The sequence below is a fragment of the Mandrillus leucophaeus genome, unplaced genomic scaffold, assembly GCF_000951045.1.
Source record: "Mandrillus leucophaeus isolate KB7577 unplaced genomic scaffold, Mleu.le_1.0 Scaffold293, whole genome shotgun sequence".
Taxonomy (NCBI): domain Eukaryota; kingdom Metazoa; phylum Chordata; class Mammalia; order Primates; family Cercopithecidae; genus Mandrillus; species Mandrillus leucophaeus.
In genome coordinates this window covers 3,357,064-3,384,553 of record NW_012103065.1, presented here as the reverse complement: position 1 = coordinate 3,384,553, position 27,490 = coordinate 3,357,064, and the positions used below count along the sequence as shown (strand labels likewise).

General features: G+C 36.2%; 1 protein-coding gene and 1 long non-coding RNA gene across 2 annotated transcripts in view; both read left to right on the top strand.

Moving 5' to 3' along the window:
- The window catches only part of CACNA2D1 (calcium channel, voltage-dependent, alpha 2/delta subunit 1), a 453,354-nt gene that overhangs the window by 86,210 nt on the left and 339,654 nt on the right, over nt 1-27,490 (top strand). The gene's annotated exons all lie outside the window — the stretch shown is intronic.
- On the top strand, nt 8,612-15,298 carry LOC105543917. Its single transcript, XR_001006688.1, has 3 exons — nt 8,612-8,624; nt 14,025-14,029; nt 15,028-15,298. It is a non-coding gene; the product is annotated as an uncharacterized LOC105543917 (long non-coding RNA).

The following is a 27,490-nucleotide window of genomic DNA, read 5'->3' as shown; positions in this document are numbered from 1 at the left end:
TTTTCTAATTTATTTCCCCTCATGTTTAACCTCTTAATCTATATGAATGGGCTTACATACTGCAAGCTGGGCATCTTTTTATTTTTCCTTACAAATAGTTAAGTGATCATTCTAGAATCATGTTCTCGTTTATTTAAAAAGGTATATATCTGCTAATTTGTTTCTAGATGTTCAGTTCTGTTTCATTAGTTTTTACATTATTTTACTAGTTACACGCATTAATGCTATTTTTCCCTTACTGTGCAATTTAATGTCCGAAAGTCCATGTGTGACCTTATCTTATTTAAAAAATAGAGATTATTTATGATGATTGTTAATAAAGTTTTATAAGAGTCTTCCTCTTACTGTCTTCTTCCAAGACCATATCATTTTTACTCCTAATTCCTTAGAAGCTTGTTCTCCATATTCACAGATACCATTCGCTTAAAAGTCTCCATTAATGTTTTCATCTCCATATGAAATTGCTTGTTAGGAACTCTATCAACACTTGTGCTATTTGATTGTATATTTTAATACTTGAATAAATATCTATCCCTTTTTGTAAATTTTAAAGTTCTATAAAATCATAAGCTATTTAGATGCTGGATCCTTCCTGGCTTATCTTTTAATTATTCATCCTACCCAGCCTTGCGTATAGTAAGCATTGAGTTGTCTTCTTCTAATGTTAGAAGGAAACTTTGTGGAAGAAAGCTTTGTAAATGTCTCATAAAACAGTAAGTTGAGAAAGATCAGGTTGAATTCTGGAACACAGAATGGAAAAGATTGGTACAGTATTTTCTGAAATGAAATTTTTTTTAACTTCAATTTTTTTTTTTACTAGCCACAATTAGATTGGTATTCTTCAGGGAAGGTCTAATATGGTCAAAACACAATTGTAGTAGCAGGTTTCTTATAATACATTGTAAGGAGTGTGGGAAACAAAATCTGTCTCTTGATTCAGCTGTTTAAATGAAGGTTCTTTTATAAAGTTAAAAATATCTGAAAAATTCTGAATGCATAGTCACCATTGCCATGGCATTACCAGTTTTATTTAATTTGATCCTTATATTGGGGAAATTGCAGTGTTTAAATTTGTAATGTATTGTAGGAATGTGCATGATGTACCTGAGATGCCCCTTCTCACACCCTCTCTGCCACATACACATAAAATAAATTTGAACTAAAGGAAAAAAAAAATCAGAAATATCCTCAAGTATATCTTCTTACTTAGGAATCAGTTTTATTGTTTTGGATATTTTTATAGATAACCTTCTGTGATTTTCCCCCCATTTTACAATTTTATTTACACAACACTTTGTTTAATAAAATGGAATTATGAAAACATTATTTTATTTGTTGGCAGTATAGGAACTAGTTATAAATATAAGAAAATAGGATAATTACTTAGGTTAAGTATACTGGGAAATCAGACATGCCCCCCTTCTGCTAAGAGTTTTTCTCACGAATCCTGCTAACCTTTCCGCCCACAACTCTTACCTGTCTCACAAGGGTCACCCCGTGGGTCAGGAAGCATCAGTTAACCCTCACACAGATTTTTCTCCCTGGAACTTGTTGAGAGCATGCTGGGTATTTTCAATTCAGATATTCCGCAACTTCCCTAGATCACTCTGGATCTGAACATAACTGCAACAACAGATTAGATTTATTTTTATTTTATATTTTGGAGACAGAGTCTGGCTCTCCTACCTCAGCCTCCCAAGTAGCTGGGACTATAGGCGGGGGCCACCACACCCAGCTAACTTTTTGTATTTTTAGTAGAGAAGGGGTTTCACCATGTTGACCAGGCTGGTCTCGAACTCCTGACCTCAAGTGATCCACCCACCTCAGCCTCCCAAAGTGCTGGGATTACAGGCGTGAGCCACCATGTCTGACCAATGGTCAACAGATTAGATTTAGCTTTGGCACATGGAATTTTTTTCTTTTTTTTCCTTTTGCTTTGTTTTCTTGATATTTTCAATATTATGAAAGATTTTAGAAATTGCTATCATGAAAAAAATCCTAAGTTATTGCAGGATGTATGACATTACATTTATAAAGGAATTGCCAATTGTAGAATGGAATCAGGGAGTTTTAAATAAACATAATATTTTAAATTTATAAATTATTTTAGCTATTAAATGAAAGTTTATGACATGTACATTTGATATTTATAGTCATACTTATATTTAACATATTGATATAAAATCTATAAAAATAGCATCTTTATCATATCCCACTATATACTTATAGTGTTTTGAACTATTTTTTAATAGAGATATTTGTGCAGATAAAATGAAAGGCAAGGCACAACTCTGAATTTTATAAATAGTCCGTATTATAGAGGACAGAAAACTTTTTGGTATAATGTTGCTTTTTAATCTATATGAAACTCCATATAATTGAGGATATTCACTTTCTAAGGGATGGCAATTAGTAGGTAAGAATTTAGGTGAAAAAGTTATGTCTCCACATTGTCTTGTGTAGTGGACATTGTGTCTCTTTTTATTTTTTTATTTATTTTTATTTTTTGTTTTTTTGAGACGGAGTCTCCCTCTGTTGCCCAGGCTGGAGTGCAGTGGCACGATCTCGGCTCACTGTAAGCTCCACCTCCTGGGTTCACGCCATTTTCCTGGCTCAGCCTCCTGAGTAGCTGGGACTACATGCATACTCCTGTGGCTCTCTCTTGAACAGTGAGTTCACCCCTCTCCTTTGTGTAGCATCCATCTGGTTTGTATGACACTGACCAGTTACTGACATGGGATTTTGTCTCTTGACACAATGACTGGTTCTTGTAAAACCCAAGATTAAGTTGATTAACACATGGTCTTCTGTTGTCTAGAAAAACTGGTTCAAGGGTAGTCTTATCAGTGCAAAGCTCAAGTATCTTCAGTAGTGGTATGAGGAAGAAAAATCTCTTTTCCAGTGGCCCCAAACCAGACTCTCCTGAGAACAAGAGGAGCCTTTAAATTATGGAGCACTTGATTAGTTGATGCTTATGTGGAGGTGGTCAGTCAACTAACACTGAATCACACTTTACATCTGAACTTCCTTGTTCTCCAGTTTAGTAAATTCCTTAATAATCAGACCAATTTGAGTTAGATTTTCAGTTACTTACAGCTAAAGGAAACCCAAATGACATACCTGCTGCTGTGGAAATGCGCTAAAATGGATTCCAAATCATGAGCCTAAATTTGCGTCTTGGCTCTTCATTTACTTGCAGTTTGACTTCAGACAAATAAATAATTTCCAGGCGGGCATTGGTGCATGTGCCTATAGTCCCAGCTACACAGGAGGCTGAGGTGGGAGGATCACTGGAGCCCAAGAGTTCAAGGCGACAGTGAGCTATGATCATACCACTGCATTCCAGCCTGGGCAACAAAGAAAACCCTATCTCTAAAAATAAAATAAAATTAAAATAATTAATAAAGTTTCTATGTAAAAGATGTAGATGAGATTACATACAAAGCTTATAACGCTATAATTCTAGAATCCTGTGATCCTAAATTGGTTTCTAAATTTAAAAAATGTAAATTTCATGTATTGGTGAAGATCGTTAGCTTCTTTCAGAGCTGGACTAGAGCTTGGGAGTAGGACAGGCCTGTGTACTCTTCAGGATATATTCAGATGGCACACATCAAAGTTTCATTTGGGAAGATACTAGCATAAACAAAAAATGCCACATAACTCTTTTGTTAATTACTTGAGCCTCGTGTTGTGTCCTTCTGAGCTCTTTTGTCCTGGAATTCTGAAAATTATAATTTGTAATATATATGTATTATATATGTACATGTACATGAGCATGCACACATACTATTTTTACATTTTAAATGTCTTGAAATGGAAACTAGCCAAAACTAGCAATCAAAAATATCATACAAGTAACATGTATTTTCACTTATGATTCAAATAAAATACATTGTTCAGTTAAAAATTAATATATTTTTAGTGCTGCTTCTTTTTGATTCACAAGATTTTCTTTAGATAAATCAATACCAGGTTTTTAAAAAGTGTTTTGTTTGTTTCATGTCACTTAAAAGAGAAACATAGAAAATAGCATGCAATTATATCATTTTTGTATTGTTACAGATATTTAGGTCCAATTACTTTTGATCACTTAAGCTGTGAACAGAGAGACCAGATTATGTGAAAATTACCTGGACCAAGTTGAGTCTTGTCATAAGACACAATCTAATTACATTTTAGTTTTAAAAAATGACTCTAAAGCTACAGAGTACAAATAATAAGCAGTATATATACTTATTATGATTTTATTCAGGGAGACCTAATTTTTTCAAATCTTAACAACAGATCAGTTTTTAAAAGGAACTATTAAAGGAGCAGTAGGTTATGGGAACCTGGCAGTCTAAGGAGAGAGCAATTACGAAAAGTTAGGTTAGAAGAGGAGACTGGATATTATTTAAGGAATCTGTTTAGTTTTAGTCCCATGTAGATTTATCTGCATTGAGGTGAATATAAACTTGGGGAAGAGGTCTTTGTCACTGAGATTTAGAAGTATTAATGGTCGATGATGAAGAAACGCCCTAGAGAAAATATTATTAGCCAGTCATTTTGGATTATAACAAGTACAGACTGGTTGACAATCAGATTCTATAGATGGCCTCTTAATTTGCAAAATATGTCTTTCCCTAAAATTTGAATTGCCAACTTTTCAGAAGTGGGCTATACCACTTATAATAACTTCAGATAGATAGATAGATAGATAGATAGATAGATAGATAGATAGATAGATAAGTAAATTCCAGTTATTAATGGTAATGGGTGCATTGCAGCCTGAAATAGAGGAGGGGCAGAAAGAACCCTCTATCCACGTACTTCTCCAGAACATATTCATTTCAGTTTATTGCACATCTGAACTTATTAGTCATAATGGAATTACCTTAACAAGAAAATTCTATTTTTTCTCCAAATACTGACCATGTAGTTGGCCTGCAAAATACAGTGAAATTTTCATGGAAGAGAAAACCTTGGCACTGACTTTTCTGCATAGCGTCCCTGGATGAAATGCTGGGATGGGTGGCTGAGGGAAGGTTGGAAGCTTTAAGGAAGCCATAGGCTGAAAGACAAGTCACATGGTTTTGCTTAGGTTCCTAGAAGCCTTTGAAACTACTGAAAACCAACTCATGTGTTCTGTTGACATTTAGACAGGAGTGTCTGTGCTGGTCGAGTAGACTCTTACATATGCTTGCATTTTAAGTCTTACCCCTCTGCATCTGCTTTGATGCCATTAAGGTTTAATTTAAAATTTGGATCCGCTATTCAAATAAAACTAATAGAACTAAAAATGTGGGGATTCAATTACAATCTTGTAGGTCATTGTTAATTTCTGTTTGAATTGTTGTATTTCTTACTCCAAAGAAATAAAAGAAGAGGGTTCATAAGTTTTATCACAAACTTGGTAACTATTTTTGGAACTTATCATATCCACTGAAGACTGGAAGTTTCTTAAGTTTCTTTTTGTCAGGAAGATGTGTAATTATTTATTTATTTATTTATTTATTTTTGAGACAGAGTCTCACTCTATCTCTCAGGCTGGAGTGCAGTGGCATGATCTCGGCTGATTGCAGCCTCTGCCTCCTGGGTTCAAGCGATTCTCCTGCCTCAGCCTCCTGAGTAGCTGAGATCCAGCTAAGTTTTGTATTTTTATTACTTATGGGGTTTTGCCATGTTGGCCAGGCTGTTCTCGAACTCCTGACCTCAAGTGATCTGCCTGATTTGGCCTCCCAAAGTGCTGGGATTACAGGCATGAGCCACTGTCCCTGGTCAGGAAGATGTGTAATTTTGTTTGTTGATATAAGTATATTAGGTAATGAGTGATGTTTCAAATAAATAATAAATTGTATTAACATAAGAAGTTGATAGATACAGACAATCTTCTACTTTTGTATGTGATTCATACCAAAAGTTGAATAAATGAAGATTAACATACATGTTAAATGAGGGAAGAGCCTTGCTGTCAGAGAGCTAAAAAATTTTAAAATCAGTTATAGGCTGGTGTGGTGACTCACACCTGTACTCCTAGCACTTTGGGAGGCCAAGGTGGGTGGATCACTTGAGGTCAGGAATTCAAGGACCAACCTGGCCCACATGGTGCAATCCCGTCTATACTAAAAATACAAAAATTAGTTCAGTGTGGTGGTGCGTGCCTGTGGTCCCAGCTACTTGGGAGGCTAAGGCAGAAGAATTGCTTGTACCCGGGAGGTGGAGGTTGCTGCGAGTCAAGATCGCACCACTGCACTACAGCCTGAGCAACAGGGTGAGACTCCATCTCAAAAAAATAAAAATAAAAGTAAAAAATAAAATTAAAATATTAAATATGTTTTTTTTTTTTTTTGTGTGTGTGTGTGTGTGTGTATATATCCTCACACAACCAGTTGAGGTTGAAGATAGACTGATGTTTTAGGACAAATTTCTATCATTGTATCAATTCTACTAAGGCAATCACATTTATGCTTTTTTTTCCAAGTACCAGCAATTTTGCTTTTCCAATCCATAACCATTGTTGTATAAGATAAAAAAGGGGGCCGGGTGCAGTGGCTTACACCTGTAATTCCAATACTTTGGGAAGCTGAGGTGGGAAGATCACAAGGTCAGGAGTTTGAGACCAGTCTGGCCAATAAGGTGAAACCCTGTCTGTACTGAAAATACAAAAGTTAGCTGAGCATGGTGGCAGGTGCCTGTAGTCCCAGCTACTCGGGGGCTGAGGCAGGAGAATTGCTTGAATTTGGGAGGCGGAGGTTGCAATGAGCCGAGATTGTGCCACTGCACTACAGCCTGGGTGACAGAGCGAGACTCTGTCTCAAAAAGAGAAAAAAAAAAAGCAAAATGCAGTTAAATATTCAAATACAGAGTTAGACTGACACTACTACTATACAGATAAATGTGAAAAGTCTGTCCAACAGAACCATTGTGTCTTAGCTGATAGCATGTTGACGATCTCTTAAATGGTCAAACATAAACTGATGTTAAAAAAGGAGAGATGGAGGCCGGGCAGGGTGGCTCACACCTGTAATCCCAGCACTTTGGGCGGCCGAGGCGGGCAGATGATGAGGTCAAGAGATTGAGGCCATCCTGGCCAATATGGTGAAACCCTGTCTCTTCTAAAAGTACAAAAATTAGCTGAGCATGGTGGTGCTTGCCTGTAGTCCCAGCTACTCGGGAGGGTGAGGCAGGAGAATTGCTTGAACCCAGGAGGCAAAGGTTGCAGTGAGCAACCTGTACTCCAGCCTGGCGGCAGAATGAGTCTCTGTCTCAAAAAAAAAAAAAAAAGGGGGGCCGGGGGAGAGAGGTATGTCAATGTATCTATCAAAGTACCCACTACTAGAAAGTTGTCCCAGTAAGTGTTTATGGTTTCAAATAATAGAGTGGCAAGCTGACTTAAACAGCAGACATATTTATTGAAAGAATAATACGTTGGCTATTCACAGAACTAAGAACTAAACTTAAAATCACATTAAGAGCCAGGCTGGGGAGGACACTCTTGCCACCATCCCTGAACAGAAACATCATAGTTTACATTGCTACCTGTAGCTACTATTTCTGCCCCTAAAACAAACTGGCTATTGCTGCCCCGATGTTGCTGCCATGGCCAGGGTGGCTCTGTCACTATCCTTGCTTCTCTAGGTCATTAGTTCAGGATTAAAAACCCAAGGCAGGTCCATCTCTGATTGGCTAAATGAAACTGTTTGGCCAAGTCCCAGGTGCAAAGGAGGCAGGGAAAACAATTTTTTGATTTCTCTACTTGGATGTGAACATTGACATTCAACATAGTGTATATCTTGGGAAATTCTCCAGACATAGAAAGATATTTTAACGTACAACAACAAATAAATAAAACCATGACAAACGTCCACTATAAAATTTATCTAACTGCAATTAAGTACTTCTTGATACTATCTCCAAACACTCTTCTGCAGAAACCTGATTGCTCTAATCAGCCAAATTAAGTAGACTCAACTCAGTTAAAGAATGTGATAAAGGAAAAGTACCTGCCTATTGGTTTGCTTGTCAAGACATGATAATAGTTAAGTAATTATTTATTTGGTGTAGATGTAAATTAGATGGTGAGAGTGGAGACCGTGGAATGATATGTCCTTTATGGTGGAATATTTTAAATAAACGGCAGTTCAAAAGTCCATGTTGGTCTGCCCTACTCACTCTTTAAGAGACTATTATGTTTCATGAGAAAATAATTAACTATATTGTCTGTCCAAGAGCAAATGTAATATCTAAAAACAATTATTTAGTGCTTACTGTGTGCATGCCATTGCAGTGTTGCTTATAAGATAAACATTTTGATATCTGAGCACTGCCACTCTTTGCCTTCCTGCGCGTATTGCTTTTAATCAGCTTGGCAGGATAAAGTGTTGCTTGTGGAAAGTAATTACAGGTTTTCAGTGGAAATGACAGTGTAAAGCCAGATAGATAGTGTTTGTCATGCTGGAGAGTATACTAAAAGCATACACAAACTCTGGGCTCTCTGCAGAAAGACCCCTTCCAGAGATAATGATAGATCTGCTTTTGGGACTGATAGAATCAGAGAGCAATCTGATAGGGGGTTTCACATTCACCTTGGGTGAACAGCTGTGGTATCTATTCAAGAAGATCAGAGAAGTTAAAAAGAAAGTGTTAAATAATGGGCAAACACTGCTGGGCACATGCTCTGAGATGGATCTGAATTTTAAAAAGGAGTTATAAAAGGGGGAGTGGTACTGAAATTCTGAATACTTGGGAAAACAGTTCAAATGTGGTATTGTTTCCAGTTCTTTTTAGGGAACTACGTGACAGAGGCAAGGATCTTGCTGTAGGTTCTAAGTAAATTTTGATCTTTAATTGAAGTGATAAATTTATGCTGTGATTTAATTGGCATCACCGTATAGCTGACTGCTTGATGGAAAAAGCTGTGCATTGTACAGCAGTCTATATATTTCATATCAGATTTACTTAGTGCTTGCATATGAGATTGGTTCATGAGGAAATTACTTTCACTCAGTATACTTTTGTTGCTGCATGCTTTAGGTCATACTGTGTGACCCTGCAGATAATAAAATTTGGCTTGTTTTATTTTATTCCTTTCAGTTATGTCATTTTTATGAATGCATGGAACAAAATGTATTGACCATTATTCATTCATTCATTCATAAATACCTGTATTGAACACGTATTTATTTATTGGGTGCTTAATGTATGTCAGACACTGATTTAGGAGCTAGAACCAACAAAAAAATAATTGCCTCCCCTCATAGAGTTTGTAATATAGTATTCTTTTGAGTGTGGAAGTGTATTGTATTCATATGAGCCCCTGTACATTGTTCAATATAGATATGGTGCTTCCCATATTGCTTCCCCTTTTTGCACTTAAATAAGGATAACCTAACAGTGATTGACTCAGTGAATGAGAAAACATTACTGATTAGAAATGTAAGAAGAAAACTTGGAGTGTGCAGTGTCTATAACCCAAGAGTGGAGACAGTGTAAAGAATATGTGATGGTCAGCAACTTAAATGAAGCATTTACTCTATGATTCATTTATTAAGAAAACATTTCATGAATTTTTGCTATTTCTAGGATCTAGGGATACAGTAGTTACCAAGACAGGCAAGTTTCCAGATGGTAATTTTATGTTTACAAAGTAAAGTAAATATGCAATAAAGAAAATAATAGCTTTTTATAGTATAAAAGTACTGTGAAGATTGGAAATCTGGGGAACATAGTTTTTAATGTATTGCCAAGGCATGCTACTTTGAATTTGGTGGTCAAAAGATCCTATCAGTTACTAGAGAGGAAGATACAGTGGTGAAAGGAGCCATGAGCAGATGTGAAAATGCCATTCTAGGAAGAAGGAGGGGTTAGTGCGTAGGCTCTATGACAGAAGGAGCTGTTTGTGTTCTAAGATCAGGAGGGTCACTGTGATTGGAGCTTAATGAGCAAGTGCAAGAGTATATAAGGATAATTCAGAGGGTCAAATGACATATGGTCTTGTAGAAGAGCAGTCACAATGTGTTATAATGACTGGGATTATTTCTTCAGTAGAAAAATTACATTCTCATTGTTAAGAAACTGGTAATATGAGTAAGTACAAAGGGAAAAATAAAGCATATTCTTAATTCTACACCTAGGTATAAACATTATCAACATCAAGAAGCTTTTATTTTCATTCTTCTTTCTTTTCTTTTATACTCATGTGCACCTGTATGCAGGTGAAATACATGTGTACACTTATGCATGCATATGCACACAACTTTTATTAAATAGGAATTATACCCTTCACTTGCAATTAATATATTCGGAATGTTTTCCTATTTCATCAAATATAAAAATGAAATAAAATAATACAGGCACGGTAGGGCGCACTTGTGGTCAAAGCTACTTGGGCGGCTGAGGCAGGAGGATCGCTTGAGGCCAGGAATTCAAGACCTCAGTGTGCTATGATCACATCTGTGAATACCTACAGCCCAGGCAACATAGCAAGATCCTGTTTCTAAAAATAATAATAAAATAGAAAATGTTATAGATAAGATATACCATCATACATAATAAATAATATATAAAATAGAATCATAATGGCAACATCATATGTATATGCCAGTACCTATGACTAATTTAGAAGAACTGCAGTTTTTAATACCACAAATATCAATCCTGTAAACATTTTTATATAGAAATATATGTACAAATTTCTTATTTCCTTAGCATAAATTCTCAAAGTTGAACTATATCAAAAGGTATGTTATTATTATTTAAAAACTATGAATAGAGCTTGCCAGATTATTCATCTGGAATTTTTTAGGAGTTTATGATAGCGTGTTTCTATCTCCTCTTCAACACTGGATATTATTTTTTTAGGCAATGAAGTTGATAGATTTTTTTTTAATTTAACTTTATTTTGTGATTTTATTTAGAACGTATCAAACTTGTTTATTAGATAGTAGTATTAGTTCTTTATTGCTACATTTCTTTATTGCTACATATAATGGTTTACCTCAAAACAAAGTGGCTTAAAGTAACAAACATTTCTCATTTCATAGTTTCCGTGGGTCAGGAAATTAGGAGTGGCTTACCTGGGTGAGTCTTTCTCATGGTTTCTTAGGTGGTGCTTCTCTGATGGCTTGCCTGGTGCTGCAAAATCTACTTTTTAAATTTTCACTATGCACTTTTTTTTTTTTTTTTTGAAATGAAGAAAAACAATGTTATTTATAATAGCAACAAACAGAAACATTCAGAAATAAGTTTACCAAAAGAAGTACTAGGATATTACACTTATTTTTTTTTTTTCTTGGTAGTACCTTTATTCTTTTGTTTTCAGAAGATCCACTTTTAAGGTGGTTTGTTTACATGGCTATTGTCAGGAGACTTCAGTTTCTTGCCACTTGGGCTTCTTTCCACATGGTCTGACCATGGTAGCTAACTTCCCAAACAATGAGCAATTCAAGAAAGCACAAGGAGGGATTCACATTACCCTTTACAACCTAGTCTCTTACGTTGGGTGCTGTCTTTTCTAGTTTATGCTATTTGTGAGAAGTGAGGTGCTATATCCAGCCGACTACTTGAAGGAAGATGTATCAAAAGATTTGTAGACATATTTTTAAGCCATGAGAGTAATTTTTTCCAACTTCTCACTGGCATATTAGAGGGTGTTGAACACATTACTACAACTATTATTACTATTGGATGACTGATGTCACCACTGGACTACCTTTAGTACAAAAATTCCTCAATAAGGGCTATTTTACATTTTTGTCATATATCCCAATACTCTTGCTGTCAAAATTCTTCCTTTCTAAAAGCTGTAATGCTACAATTTAGATTCTATTTATGTTTTATAGAATATCTGTCTTTTAGAGATTATGTTGAGAGAAAAAAATCTGTCAGAAGTTTTCTCTCATAAATTAATCATTTTGGGTTTCAACTTAATTGAGCTTTGACTTCTGTAAATTTATTTTTCCTTTATTTTAGTACTGTTTGGATTGCTAGTCCATTATCTACTGTCTAGGATTATAAATATTTTTTATTTTGAAAAAGTTGACATAGATTCAGAAAAGAAGAAAGTGATTATTAGAGTGTTCCATTGTAATTAGCTGCTTTCCTGGTCTAGCCATTCATCCGTCATCTACTGTCTATCATTATAAACATTATTTATTTTGAAAAAGTTGAAATTGATTCAGGAAAGAAAAAAATGATGATTTAAGTTTTCCATTGTAATTAGCTGCTTTGCTGGTCCAGCCATTTACCTTACTCTTGATGCCTGTTTATCTCCTTGGCTCTAATTAATAACTGTGCATCTAAAGCTTATTTTTTTCTAAACTTCCAAATGGAAATAATACAATAGTGTACTACTTGTCATACATAAAAGGGATAATATATATACTCAAAAATATGGCATGATGGTTATTGCTTTGTTAATGGTGGCGGTTTTGATGATAGTTGGAGAATCACAATCAATAAATTAGAAATTAGCAAGCATGTGTGAAATCTGACCAGTGATAATGGGTTCACTTGTGGATGGTAGAAAATGAATAAAATTATAATTAAAATCTTTCTATTTTAATGAAATAACTATATATATTTAGATGATGGAGATAAAATTTGATAAAGAATCAAGAGAATTTATTCATTTACTGCATGTAGGGGAGAAATAATAAAAATGAATGACTCAGGTTTTCAGATCGAATGACTGTGTGCATCATGGTATTTGGACTAGAGAGGATCTAGGTTCTAGAGAAAGCGGTACTTTCCTTTTCTAAATGATGAATTTGAGGTGATGGTAGACTCTATTGCTGTAGCTGTCGAACAGCAAATGGAATTAGAAGATTGACACTTCTGAGAGAGAGGATGGTAGTGGATGTGTACTTTCATTTAGGTGATAGTTGACATGAAAAAAGCAAGAGCAGAGGCCTGAATCTGGGGTTAAAACACTGTATTTATAGAGTGGAAGAATGAATAGAGCCAGGGTCTCATGGGAATTATGACATTCATTTGTCATCTGATGCAGCGCAGTAAGGAGTTTGGATAAAGAAGTAATTTGTTGTTAAATAAGGAATACAGTTCAAGAAAGATGATTATGGAGAAAATACAGTTAGTTTGAAATGGGACTTAAGAGTAGTTAGACAAAGGCCATAATGAAATAAGTTAAATAACGAGTGAAACACAAAGAAGTGGTTAGTTGGAGTTTAGTAATGACGACTTTGAAAGAGTCTGTGTAGAATTCACAACTTAAAAAAGAAGATTGAAAATGTGGATAGAAGAGAGGAGCTAGTATATGGAGAAACCGGAACTTAAATACATTAGATGTGTGGATATCCATTTCACCAAAACCATTTTGGAAGATTCTTTGGCAGTACCTACCCTACAATCCGGCAATTCCTAGGGTATTTCCAACAGAAATGAGTACATGTTTCCCATCAGATACACATTTTTATTCACAATAGTCCTTAACTGGTTACAACACAAATGTCCTTTAAAGAAAGATTGGATAAATAAACTGAGGTATATACATACATAGTAAACTGCACAGCAATAAAAAGAACAAAATACTGCTGTACACAGCAACAATTATATATCTCACAACTATAGTGATGGGCCAAAGAGGCCAGATGGAGAAGACTACATGTTATATGATTCAATATATATGAAGTAAAGGAGTAAGTAAATTAGCCCAAACTAATTTATAGTAATAGAAGTCACAACAATAGCTACCTTTTGGGTTTGGGGAATAGCCAATGACTCAAGAGCATGAAGATGTGTGGATAAATACTAAAAAAGCAAAACCAAAAACAAAGCATTAACAGTGCATGTCAGAAATAGCTGAGGAGATAACAGCTAAAGAATTTAGTTAGATAGAAAGCCAAATTATGGGCCTATAAAGCTGGAATTCAAGATACGGAAACCAGAAGGGCAGAGCAATGATGCAGAACTATGTAACAAAATAAGGCATTGGAGTCTTTCTTGTTTGTTCTTTGTATCCTAGATGCCTCAGCCTCCAATGGTGCTTGCTATTACAACACAGAAAAACATTTGAGTGATTTTAGAGATGGTTTTTTTGTGAATATGTCAGTAAAGTTTGTGGTGACTATTGATAACACTGTTCATCTACTGAGGCACTTTAATAATAACAAAAGTGAACTGGAGCTTGAAAAAATCTCTGTGACATTGGAAGAGGAGAGAATGTAAATGAAGGGATTAATTCTTGTCTGCCACTTTCTTGCTGGTGTTGCTGATGCCTCAATCATTCGCTCAGAAAATGTTTACTAAGTACCTCTTACGTTCTGGACATTAAGCTAGGTACAAAGGATATAGAGTTGAAAGACAGTGTCAGCCTTAAGGACCTCACAGTCCAGTGGGGAAAATTGTCAAATAAACAAGTAATTCCTATAGATGAACAAGTACCACAGAAGCATATAGATGAGTTCTTTGACTCCTTAGGTAAAGAAAATATTCTAGAGAATTTCGGGTAGTACACAATGCAAAGTTATGAAGCATGAAGAAAATGATGAGACATGAGGCTGGAAAAGTAGGTAGAGGTCAGTAATGAAGGGTCTTGTATAGCATCTGCCCTTGGAGTCCTTTACACTTAAGAGTGGGCACACCTGGATTTGAATTCTATGGCTTTTCTGTAAAATGTATGAAAAAAAAGGAGAATAAGATTGGTATTTTTGTAAATTTACATTGGCAGTTCTACGGGGTGTATGAGTCACAGGGGTTCAAAATCAGATGCAGGAAGCTACCAAGGAGACTATTGCAGAAATTCAGGATGGTGCAGATAGCTTAAAGGGAAACAGTTCTGCAAATAGAGGCGATGGGAGATACAGGAAAGAGGGACTATGTGTAGGTCTTGTTGCATCGCTGAAGGTGAGCGTTGATAGAAAAGAAGACGTCTAGGTTTCAGGTTTGCGTAACCAAGAAAGAGTATACAAGAGGGGCATCAACTTTCTTTTTAAAATTGTTTGCACTTGCTGTCAATTTTTCTATGCCATTTCATCATCTGCTCCTGCTCTGGCCAGAACCACTGTCTTTTCAATTTCCTGTTGCCAGCCTCTCTTGTACATCGGGAGCTCTGGATTAAAGCTTCCCAGCCACCCTTTGCTTCCTTATCTTTTTCCTGTCTTATGCTATTTAGCAGCCTTTTTGGATTTACTGTCTTGGAAAGGCTTCTTGTCATTGTATTCTATTCAACATTCTTAATTGTGTCTTATTTTTTTGGTCTCAGGTGTCTCTCAAATTCTCTTTCCATTCCTACTTTCTCTAGAGCACAATATAGCTTTTCATGCAAGACAGCTTGCTCCACATAGCCCAAATAATTTCTCAACATTTTTCCCAACCATGGCCCACACATCCCCAATAATTAACTCTTCTGTTTGGATATTTCTGGTTTTGGTTGAATAAGAAGAAGTGAAGAGAAGAAAAAAAAAGGACTATGTGTAGTTGGAGGGAGAGTGGATGACTTGGTTGTCCCCAATAAATTTTTGTAATTAAATAAACATTAAACAGCATATTTCAGACTGTCTCCATAATACCTTTGCTGGCTGTTTTATTTATTTTCCTAAAATAACCTTTAAAGGTTAATATCATACCTGTGATATATTATGCTCAGTTAAATGTTTACTGAGTATTTAATATTGAAACATTGTCGTAGACATTTACTGTGGAATTTCCTTTAAAAAAGACACATTTTAACTTTGATGCAATTATTGCACTGTGTTATCTGAACAATTTTAATTTTTCTAAACTCCACTTCTATTTCACAAATGCTTTTGTGTAAAAGGATAAAAACAAAACGCTATGCCAAACAGATTTTTCTTCTGCCTATGTAAAATATTTAAGTAACTTAATTTACCAAAAGTAGTAAAATAACTGTTAATTATTTATATATTTTGTTGTCCAAATAGGCAGCTTGTAGAGTCTGTAGGTTTTCTGTTTTATTTTGTTTTTGAGACAGAGTCTCGCTCTGTCACCCAGGCTGGAGTGCAGTGGCACGATCTCGGCTCACTGCAAGCTCTGCCTTCCGGGTTCACACCATTCTCCTGCCTTAGCCTCCCGAGTAGCTGGGACTACAGGCGCCCACCACCACGCCTGGCTAATTTTTTTTTGTATTTTTAATAGAGACAGGGTTTCACCGTGTTAGCCAGGATGGTCTCGATCTCCTGACCTCGTGATCTGCCTGCCTTGGTCTCCCAAAGTGCTGGGATTACAGGCGTGAGCCACCGCACCTGGCCGAGTCTGTAGGTTTAAGGGCTTTCAAAAGCTTTCATTTCTTCAATTCAGGAAGACAATCATGGTTGCTGTTGTAAATGAGGAAAAGTATGAGGTGATAGTTAAAAAGAAGGATTCTGTTTAGAACCCTTGGAGTCAAAGAACTTCCAGGCTGGTGGGAGAAATAGACGAGCACTGAATAATGCTATATAGTAATACCATATTATACAATTAGGTACTACAATCGAAGGTCTTCAGATGAATTGTTAGCAAACAAATTATTCTGAGCTGTTTTCCTGATTTGAATTTCATTTCATTTGGTTCTGAGGCATAAATAATCGTGACACTTATGAACTGTAAGGTTATATTTATATCAGAAAGATCAATAAGCAAAAGATTAGCAATCTGAAGAAAAATGGGCAAAGTGTAAGTAAAGGGATTTTATACACGCACACTCACACAAGTGCACATATAAAAAGTGCTTATCCTTTAAATCTAAACATTAGTATAGCCCTTTTCACAAATATAGTTTTTCACTGAAAAATAAATGCTATTTTTATAAAGAGTCATTTTAAGATTGTGATATTTGTCTTGAATCTATTTGAATCTAAATTGATCTGCCAGTTTTAAGAAGGCTATATTCTGTACACATTCATGGAAACTTCTAGGCAAGTGTTTGAAAAATGATATAATTTTAAGATAGATTCATCTTTGAGACTTTTGCATAGAGTCCAAAAGATTTTTTGATGGATAAAAATTTTTCAGAAGTAGTTTGTCCTGTGATTGAAATGGATATATCAAGCAAATCAAATACTTTTTAGATTCAGTCTTCTTTAAGATACTATAGTTCTTCTTACAGTTTAACTGGGCATAGGAAAATGTCAAACACATTTTTGTTAAGAATTAATTGAGGCTGGACGCGGTGACTCACCCCTGTAATCCCAGCACTTTGGGAGGCAGAGGTGGGCGGATCACCTGAGGTCAGGAGTTCAAGACCGGCCCAGCCAACATGGTGAAACCTCATCTCTACTAAAAATACAAAAACTAGTCGGGTGTGGTGATAGGCGCCTATAATCCTGGCTACTCGGGAGGCTGAGGCAGGATAATCGCTTGAAACTGGGAGGCGAAGGTTGCAGTGAGCAGAGATCATACCATTGCTCTCCAGCCTGAGCGACAAGAGCAACAATCCATCTCAAAAAAAAAAAAAAAAAAAAAAAAAAAGACTTGAAAACCTTTCTTGCCAGTAGACTTCTGATGGGAAGCACTGACCTACTGCATTTAGGGTTTCATAAAATACTTCTTATGAGTTGATTTCTACACTGTTATATTTCTACATGTAAATTTACAACCATTTTCATGACATTTTCTACTAAACTAACTCAAGAGTACTTAGAGAAGCTTATTCTTATCTAAATTGTTTGAAACACGAGTATATCAGAATAGCAGTGAGCTACAGAGTAGCCTGTCCACTGATAACAAATAGCACCCTGCACTTGTCAATCTTAAATCAAAACCTAGGTTTCATATAGACAGGGAAGGTGTACCTAATTATCTAAAAGCCAGACAGTTTCTCTTTCATCTTCCAAATTGGTTTATTGAATAAAAATGTTTTTGTGGCTTTTTTCAAGGTAATTGAATGGCTCCTGTAAGACTGTCTCGATATAATTTTATAAGAAATGGTGCATTATAAAGATGCACATACACAAATTTGCCATCTTGTAGATCACATAGACAGTTTAATGAGCTAGAATGTATTTCCATCTAACCGTTTTATCATCATATAGACAGAGTTGGAACAATAAGTTGCCAAAAATATAGGTTCTTTATTGAGATTAGACCAATAAAATAAGTTACCAAAAATATGGATTCTAAGAGATTCTTTATTGCCTCTCAGTTCTCCAAATTAAATCCTGGATAAGGAGAAAGGAAAATAAAGAGGGAAATGATTGAAAAGTCAAAATTTTAGGGTATAAGCAAACAGAAAATGGGCTGCAAATAATGGCAAGTGGTTGAAGAATGATGTAATTTTAAGATAAATTCATCTTTGAGACAGCTAAATAATACTTTTGTATAAAGTCCAATAGATTTTCCAACCCTTTCACAAGGGCTTGCTGTAAAAGGTAGTTACTCAGCAATAAAAAGGAACTCAGAGCAGATTAAATCAACTTCTGGATATATATCTGTGAGTGGGGATTTCTTGAATGAAATCCAAATGTGTTCTTTGTTAAATAAATAGGACAAAAATTATACTGACGCCAAAAAAAAAATGAAAGGTAAAATTGTTAATATACATAGATTAGATTTGGCCCCAGAGATCTTACATCAAATATGACTGGGTTTGCTTGCTTTAGGAAAATTGTAAGGTAATATTTAGAAGAAAATTATACAGTGAGATTCAGCATTTCAATTTGAGAAATACTGCTTTGGTTCTAATGAGCAGATGCTCAACTGTGGATTGAGAGACCTGATGCAATTAAAAGATGTTTTTAGGTGGGAAGAGATCATTCAGCCATGTATCGCCTGTCAAATCTACCTTGGCCAGCTTTCTGTGTGACAGATGCAGTTAGATTTTCCTAAATCTATTCAGCCAGCCATTCATTTGGCAGCAGTTCCTCCAACAATAACTTATAAGACCTGGGTTTGGACGAAGACTTATGTGTTCTTTTTTAATATGACAGAGACCTGATGTGTCATTGCAGTGATACAAACATGGCTGATATTATGATGAACTCCAGTGACTGTTTTAGGAGACAGAACAGAGTCTGAAATGGGAAACAATGGGGAGATATCTGGTTAGGGGACTCTATTGTAATCTAGGTATATATTTTCATCTATAAGTGTATATTTGTAAATGTGATAGATATAGAGAAAATAAATAGTTAATCATCAATGGTGTATCCTAGATGACACTAATATTATTTTTAAAAAATCACAAATGAGGAAGCAGGTGCATCTTGAGTAGGAAAGTGGAGCTGTGAGACACAAAGTCATTTACTGGAGGCACAATTTGATTCAACTGATATGCTTTCCCTGGCCCATTCTTTTCCTTTTCTTTCTTCATTTCTCTTCAGGTCAGAGGCTGGCAGCGTAATTAAAATTTGAATTATTTATGAAGAGCCATTAAAGTGGGTGACTAGCGGATTAGTCAAAGACAGCAGAGCTGACACTAAGCTGCATTTCTTTTACTCTCTCACAATAAACGATACCTTGACTATATGCCTTGAAAATAAGCATATGAAGTTTAAGCTTTTAAAAGAAAAAATATATAAAACATTGTGACCATTTACACTTACAAGCAAACATGAGTATCTGTAGTCATCATAATGTACAAAAGCAGATCTTTTGTGTGTAGATATATACATAAAAAGTGACTTTCTGCCAATAATTCATTAATATTGAATAGGACTATAATTACCAAGGGGAACAATCTTTTGTAGATATATAAAGATAAGACTAGAAATATAAATATACACACATGGGTATTATTAAGTGTGCATTTTCTATTTAGACAGGGACATTGAAACAGTTCAGAAACATCTGTCACTGGCATGATGTGTTGAGAAGCAAAGGAAATGGAAATGGGTGTCTGTTTTCTCAAAAGCATTAGGATCTGTAAGCATAAACATCTTTTTTAAAGATCTGCCAATTAGAATGAGTTTATGGGCTTAATGCAATTTTTAAAAACGGTGACAGCCTACATAATCATGTTAAACTAGAATATTTTCCAAATTTTCAGAGGAAAAAACCCCATATTATGTGTTTATTTATAGCCGTATCTCAGTGTTGGAGGAAAAAACATATTGTAGCATGTTTCATTTTGTGGAGATTGGGGTAATCTTCTCTCTAATTTGTTTGCCATACCCATGTAGATTTTATTCATATCATTTAGAGGAAAATCAAACATACCTCTGCTTTTGCTGCCTTTTTCTTCCTCACTATGAAAAATGGCCAATAATGATGGATAATAGTTCAGATGGTACCAAAACAAAACAAAGGTATATCTATACCTTTTATTTCATTTTACTGTCTCTTTTAAGTTATCTCCAAGTGGAATATGTTACCAGTCTGTTGGAATAATCACTTTTATTTCATTTTTTAAGTCATTCATTTATAATTTCAGAGTTAGTTCTGTGGATAGGGTTGTAGGGGCAGAGGGGTGTGATACCTTTCCTCACTCATCACCAGGGTGAGAGCCCACACTTCTATAACAAGACAGGTTAATAAGAGAAAAGCATAACAAATTTATTCAATAAAGGTTTTAGCCGGGTGTGCTGGCTCATGCCTGTAATCCCAGCTCTTTGGGACACTGAGGCAGGCAGATCACTTGAGGTCAGGAGTTTGAGACCAGCCGGGCCAATATGGTGAAACCCCATCTCTAGTAAAATTGCCAAAAAATTAGCCAGGCATGGTGGTGTGCACCTGTAATCCCAGATACTTTGCGGGGGCTGAGGCTGGAGAACTGCTTGAACCTGGGAGGCAGAGGTTGCAGTAAGCTGAGATTGAACCACTGTACTCCATCCAGCCTGGGACACAGAGCCAGACTCTGTCTCAAAAAAAAAAAAAAAAGGTTTTATGTGACATAGGAGCCTTCAGAAATGAAGCCTCAAAGACCCAGGAAACTTGTCTATTTTTATGCTTAGGTTCAGTGAAGAATGGACAGCCATGTAGACATGTGATTGGACAAAAAGGCATGATCTAATGGTGAGAGACAAGGGGGGAACCCAGCAAGGCCTGTTTGTTCAGATTCTTCTTGGCCTGTTTGTGTAGCATTCCTTCCTCCTGGGTGTGGAGCAGGACCCCTTTTCAATGAAGGTGTTCAAAGGGAGAAGGGAGGAAGGAGAGAGAGTGACTCTTCTATGTTGCATGATTGCTTTGGGAGAGAAAAATTTTAGTTTCAATAACTGCCTTGGGGAAGAGGAGTTTTGGTTTTTATGGCTTGTTTCATGAGAGAGATATGAGTAGGAGACAGGAGGACGGGTGAAGGTCAGAAAGACATGGTACTGAGACCTTCCCAATTTCCATTAGTTCAAAATACTCAGCTTGCCAAGGCCTCATACTTTGGGGTATCATTTTCTGAGTTCTGACAGGGTCAATCTCATGTATTTTTTTAAAAGGAAAAATACAAAAGTGAATTTTTTTTCAGTTGGTGGCAATGCTCTAGAAATAACACCATTCACGTTTACTTTTTCAACTATAGGCTAAAGTTTTCTCTATTTATCTGGAGCCAGTGACCAAAGCACTTTTCTCAGCATGGTGCTATACATACGTAAAAGGATAACATATCTCTCTTTCTTTTTTTAATTGATTGATTGATTGATTTTTGAGATGGAGTCTCTCTCTGTCTCCCAGGCTGGAGTGCAGTGGCACCATCTCAGCTCACTGCAAGCTCCGCCTCCTGGGTGCATGCCATTCTCCTGCCTCAGCCTCCCGAGTACCTGGGACTGCAGGCGCCTGCCACCACGCCCAGCTAATTTTTTATGGAAAAAGTACTTGTATTGCGTGTGATCCTGGTGAGAGTATCAAGAATTATGTTGATGATCATGACTATACATGACACTTGCTAAGTGCCAGGCACGGTTCTAAGTGTTTTATTTATTTATTTATTTATTTATTTATTTATTTATTTGAGATGGAGTTTCACTCTTGTTACCCAGGCTGGAGTGCAATGGCGTGATCTTGGCTCACTGCAACCTCTGCCTCCTGGGTTCAAACGATTCTCCTGCCTCAGCCTCTCCAGAAGCTGGGATTGCAGGCACCCACCACCACACCAAGCTAATTTTTGTGTTTTTAGTAGAGATGGGTTTTAGCATGTTGGCCAGGCTGGTCTCGAACTCCTGACCTCAGGTTGTCCACTCACCTTGACCTCCCAAAGTGTTGGGATTATAGCCGTGAGCCACCGTGTCCAGCCCTAAATGTTACTAATTCACATAATTCTTATATCAACCCTACAACATACCTACTATAATTATATCAATTTTAGAGACAAAAATCCTCAAAAACAAAAGAGAGAGGTTAATTAACTTGCTCAAGGTCATAAAATAACTAATAAGTGTTAGTCAGTAGTGAAACCAAACCTAACCAATAGGGCACTAGTCTGAGCTCTTAAACACTGCAGTTTATGCAGTGAAGGGCCCCTGTTCCTGTCTCCCCACCTATGTGAGAGTGAGCATGTGACCCAAGCCAAACCTAATTTTTCAAAACTTTATCATTCCAATATTTGTGTTCCTGGAAGGTTATAATTACGTCTTTCTGCTTTCTTTCATCACCCTATAGTATTTAGGACTGAAAGTAGTATATAGTTAATATCACATTCAAATTCAGGCTTATAGTCTTAATAACTCAAATGTGTTACCATAGAAATATTTCAGAGAGATTCACATGAAAGCTTTAGACAGCTCATTAGTATTCCAAATAACAAATGTGACATGAATGTTGTGTATATATATACAGAAGGACACAGAAATACTTATAATTTAAAATAAAATTTAAAAACTAAATTTTACATTTTAACCCTATTACAAGCTAAACGATTTGGATTGAGACCATACATAATGGTTCTTTCTTGGATAGAAGTTGACAATCCATAAAGGGCCTGCCTATAGATCTGTCTGCCTATTTATCTCTCATCTGTCTATTATCATCTGTCTATCTATCTCATAGTTTATTCATGAATCAGATTTTGGACTTTATTTTTTAAGAAATTATATCTTTCTGTCCAGGTGTGGTGGCTCACACCTGTAATCCCAGCACTTTGGGAGGCCAGGGTGGTCAGATCACTTGAGGTTAGGATTTCAAGACCAGCTTGGACAACACGGCGAAACTTTGTCTTTACTAAAAATGCAAAGAATAGCCAGACATGGTGGTGGGCACCTGTAACCCCAGCTACTGTGGAGGCTGAGGCAGGAGAATTGCTTGAACCTGGGAGGCGGAGGTTGCAGTGAGCCGAGACTGGACCATTGTGCCACTTCACTCCAGCCTGTGCAACAGAGCAAAACTCTGCCTCAAAAATAAATAAATTAAATAAATAAATAAATAAATAAATAAATAAATAAATTTAACCTTCTATTAAGCCGAAAACACATTTTGAAATGTATTGGCTTATGTATTCTTTTGATTGATCAGATGAGTGATTATTGACCAAAAAGGGAGAACATAATCTTTTGAAGACAGAGGCATGATTAATATTTAAATACTTTGAAAAGAGCTTTCTTAGTGATGTATTTTATCTTGCCATACACAACTGTTTAGAGTGATGCTCCAGGTTTTGAACTAGGAAATTCTTGGTTTGTCAGAGTAGTTAGTGGTTATGAACTGGGAGCTTTAGTTCTATATACCCTCTGACTCAATAAAGTTTATATAAGGCTGGAGGGCTCAGATGATAGACCTGCCAGGAATACTCAAGAATTGAAGCTCTCTTTAAGGACAACAATGTGTACCGTTCTTTTCCATTGAACTGGACATCCTTACATGTTTTCAGACTGGCCAAGGAACTATTTTTTTGGCTGAGGTCACTAAAGCTCTTTTTTTTTTTTTTTTTCTTCTGCCTTGTGTCTGAGGAGATAGGAGTAAGTGAAAAGAGAACTGTAATCTATAAAGGAAATGGGAAGAAATAAAAGGCATTGTGAGTACATACTGTTTAGAATGGATAGCATGTGATTTACTTTAGGCATAAGAGTGGAGTGCTGGATTCCTTCCTCTTTGAACTCCTGTATTTTCAAATTTTATCTGTATCCACCTGTAGCTCTTTCCCTCCACTCCTAGAAAAAGTGTCCTTTCTTCTGTAGAAGCGAATGGCTTTACCTGCTTTCATGAGCATTTGCCTCCCATCTCTTTCAACATTGGGGTCTCCCTCCACCAGCCATCACTGCTTCTATTTTATTTCTATTCTCTTCCACATTACTGGCTTCTGTCTCAAAGTTTATGCATTTATAAATTCTCTAATCTCCCCCATCTCTATAAGATATATCTACAAACAAAATAAATATTGTTAAAGCCTGTAGTCTTTTTTTAGCAAATATGTTTCTTCTCCCTTTCACTTTACAGTCAAGCTTTTATCAGAGCTCCTAGATTTTTCAGATTTCATACACCAGTATTTTTTTAAATGTGAGAACCAGTCCAGATTCCTAATAATTGTTATATCTCACCAACTTAATGTCACGAAAGAGAGGATATTATAACACCGCAAAAGGAGGAAAGACATGTATGATTATTCCATTTTGACACTGTTTTATGATTTACATAGTGTTGAAGTATAGAATTCTTACTCTCATTAACTCCTGCATTTCTTTATTGTGATCTCATTGTTTCAACCCAGTGCCTGTAATTCACATTTTAGGCATTACCACTTTGGCTTTGAATCAAAACGAGTACAATTTGATTCAGTGGATTGAGTTGCCAGTTGTAAATGGAAATTATCCCAAGATGTGTATGCATTTTTCCCTGAAAATAGATGATTGGCACTGAATGTGTGTTTTCAGTGTCAAGACAGGGGTAATGTATATGATTAGTGGTAAAAATATAGACTGCTGTGGGCTTGGCGCCAAAATCCTGTCTTGTATTCTGTGCCAGTCCCTTCGAGGAGAAGAGCCGACTAGAGCTGCTTTGCTCAGCTGAAATGCCTTACGTAAGCTACCACACTGAGTCTCATAAAAGGAGAGGAAAATGAACTATTTTCTTGACTGAAACTCACAGAAACTTTATTTTTCTTTATGATGAAAAGTATTAAAACTTGACACAAATACAAAAAATGAAGCCAGTGTAGTAAAACCTGGATAGTACTGTGAGCAAAACAAACCACTTCCAAATTGTAAAAATTCAGGTTGGTTTTGTTCCTGCCACCCTGACCATTAATACCATCTCTGATGAAATCTCAGCACATAGTTTAGGTGAAATAGTTACATTTTTGAAACTCATGATAGTATATATTATTTCCAATGACAATGGTATATTCACAGAAAGTACCAAGTATTAATAAGTCAAACATTCTTTTGTGAAATGTATCTTACCTAAAATTATTTTTCTGCATATTTTAAATGCCTTAGAGATTCAGATTATTTTAGTTCTTCATGCTTTCCTTTTGTCAGAATATGATAGCATCCTCTAATGGATGGTTCCATTAAGGGTCTTCATCCTTAAGCTTTAATTTGTAAGTCAAAGATTTTCTAAATAAGACAATAAAGTCATTAGTAAAAATTCAAATATACTTTAAAAACAATTCTCATAATTCTGTATTACCATTCTTTATTCTCTCTTTGCTGTATGTATATCAGTGTGTGCCTGTATTTTCCTACACCCATGTAGGCATGCAATGATTACATGCTCTTCATTAACCAGTTTTTCTCTATGGCCAAACTTAATGTGATTTTTAGAAAAAAAATTAGATAATACAATGAATTGTACAATGTAAGAATAAATTTAGACATTTATATATTGTTAGTATCTGGCAGCTTGAATTGAATCATTCCACAAGAACTTGGAGAGGAGATCAAACTCTGATAGTCAAACTTTATTTATTTAATTTTATTTGATTTTTTTGAGATGGAGTCTTACTATGTCACCCAGGCTGGAGTACGGTAGTACAATCTCGGCTTACTGCAACCTCTGCCTCCAAGGTTCAAGCAATTCTCCCACCTCAGCCTCCCACCGCTCCCTACTGCCATACCTGGCTATTATATAGGCACCCACCACCACGCCTGGCTTTTTTTTTTTTTAAAGAGATGGGGTTTCGCCATGTTGACCAGGCTGGTCTTGAACTGATGACCTCAAGTGATCCACCTGACTTGGCCTCTCAAAGTGCTGGGATTACAGGTGTGAGCCACCTCACCCAACCTGATAGTCAAACTTTAGTTCATGGCTTCCATCACCCAGTGTGTGTACTTCCACAGGTACAGGTGCATACACACACTGGAAGGTGGAAGCATGATTCTAATTAACCCAGAATGACTATTTCAGTAACTTGACTGAATGTATTAACTTACTTAGGGCATGAAAGTACTAAGCTGTAGGGCAGTTGGTCAGTAATTCAAACAAGGAAAGAAGGGACATCATAGAAAATTGTCAGTGAGCAATCAAGCATTACCTCTGGAGAAGGTATTTAGCTATCAGTCTTTGACTTTTAGGTTCTGGATGTATCAGTATATTCTGATTGTTCCCATTAATTCTTATATCAATCTAAGGCCCTTTGTTCTCATTCCCGGCTCAAAAACAATTTTCATCATTGGGCTTTTAAAGAAGTTCTGCCTGCAGGCAGATAATGTATAGAGTATGCCATCTATGAAAATTAAGGGAATGAATTTTCTCATAAATAATTGACAGTTTCTGTTTTACCAAAATCTTGTGAACTGGGTTAATTCTTTCTCACATGAAATATTTATAAAGTGCTCACCTTTGGAGCTAGCTTTATTATGTACTCTGGGCATACATACATCAAAGAACAGACAGACATGTTGCTTGTCCTCAAAAAGCCTGTATTCTAGAGTAGTGAGACAGACAAGATGCACTCACATTGGGAAAAACACAGTGGAGGATATGAACATAGTGATAAGACCCAGAGAACTAGTGGAAGAGGGAAGGAGCAGTTTAGTGTGGGTGGTCAGGAGGTGACATTTGAGCTAGACACGAAAGGCTTGGAACTTTTGTTTAGCAAGTGAGGGGAAAACAGTTTTTCAAGCAGAGAAACCCAAATGGTCAGAACAGGCTATGATTTTAGTACTGAAAGGACACCATGATAAGATGAAGCCAAATAGTTAGGGAAAGATCAGACTGACTAGAACCTTGCAGATTTGTGAGTTTGGATTTTTTTCTAAATGCAATAAATGAATACGTTTTAGATCTAATCTGGGAGATGTCCACTCCAAGAGTACTGATGAAACCAGAATCTAAGTTTGTAAAGGTGAAAGACTGACTCTGAGATGTGGGTAATTAAACAAGGTAATGTACTGTACCCTATGAGGTCTTTTGAAGCCAGTTTCTCTCACAACCTGTGCCTTTAGACTTTCTCTACCTATCTTATAGCAAAAAGGTAAATGATAGCAGAAGATTATATATGTCAACAATGCTACGTAAAATGTCATACTGTTTTCTTTCTTTCATTTTTTTGATTTTTTTGATTTTTTTTTATTATACTTTAAGTTCTAGGGTACATGTGCACAATGTGCAGGTTTGCTACATATGAATACATGTGCCATGTTGGTGTGCTGCACCCATTAACTTGTCATTTGCATTAGGTACATCTCCTAATGCTATCCCTCCCCCTACCCCCACCCTACGACAGGCCCCAGTGTGTGATATTCCCCTTCCTGTGTCC